The sequence below is a fragment of the Octodon degus genome, unplaced genomic scaffold (assembly GCF_000260255.1).
Source record: "Octodon degus isolate 3935 unplaced genomic scaffold, OctDeg1.0 scaffold00176, whole genome shotgun sequence".
In the NCBI taxonomy this organism is placed as follows: domain Eukaryota; kingdom Metazoa; phylum Chordata; class Mammalia; order Rodentia; family Octodontidae; genus Octodon; species Octodon degus.
In genome coordinates this window covers 1,657,764-1,658,762 of record NW_004524752.1, presented here as the reverse complement: position 1 = coordinate 1,658,762, position 999 = coordinate 1,657,764, and the positions used below count along the sequence as shown (strand labels likewise).

The 999-nt window shown below is 34.1% G+C and overlaps 1 non-coding gene across 1 annotated transcript; it reads right to left on the bottom strand.

Moving 5' to 3' along the window:
• Nucleotides 1–623: 623 nt before the first annotated feature.
• On the bottom strand, nucleotides 624–730 carry LOC111813260. Its single transcript, XR_002818562.1, has one exon. It is a non-coding gene; the product is annotated as a U6 spliceosomal RNA (small nuclear RNA).
• Between the last annotated feature and the right edge of the window lie 269 nt (nucleotides 731–999).

The window sequence follows — 999 nt, the reverse complement described above, 5'->3', positions numbered from 1 at the left end:
AATGTGCTCTCTGTGAAAGCCTGAGAGAATGTTTTCTCTCCATGTGACTCTCCTTAGGCACACTCTACATCATCGATCACTTTCCTCTTTGGCTCCATAATCTCCTTCATCAGAAAATTTGGGACACTACTGAGTTAAATGATGTACAGTAGAAGTTCTCATATGTCCTGAGTCTTAATTGACCTTAGAAGGTTAGAGCCAAAATGTTGGCTTTCCTTGTGGCCCTCCTTCTTCTCTAATTTTGGTCTGAAAACTTAGGTTGTTAATGCTCCAGAAGAGAAGCTTACTGTTATCACCATACCACCTAGTCTGTTAAGCTTAATATCACTCTCTGGCTGAATATCAAACATCTTAGGAATAACATGGAGCAGGTATTTTTCATCAAGTATTGATATGTTGAACTTTAAGTCCCTACAGAATATGATGAAAAAGCATATAAAATTAGAATATATTTTAAAAATAGGCATAACAAATTATGTAATTCTTATTTTTACACATAAGTCCAAATATCTAATCAATCTCCTGCTTTTTCACTAACTCTGATCATCTGTCATTTTTCTTTGCATCATCCTGTTGCAGTTGTATTGTTTTTTCATTGCTTGTTTTGTTTTATTTATTTATTTTTAAATATGGAACGCTTCACGAATTTGCGTGTCCTCCTTGCACAGGGGCCATGCTAATCTTCTCTGTATCATTCCAATTTTAGTATATGTGCTGCCGAAGTGAGCACACTTGTTTTATTTTTGACAGATTTTTCTTTTCATACCTTCTAACCACAACCTTATCTCTATATTTAACACTTTGTCCTCAGTTCATTCTGGTTTGTATTCTTTCAGTGGAATTTTTAATTTCCTGGATATCAGCTTTAATTTGTTTTATGGATATCACTTCTTTCCTATATTGGACATTCTGGTTTTCTTCACTAAACTCCTCTAATTTTTTAAGTCTGTATCTTCTCTAGAGTTACTACGAATGTCTTTCATTATGGTCACTAGTTCT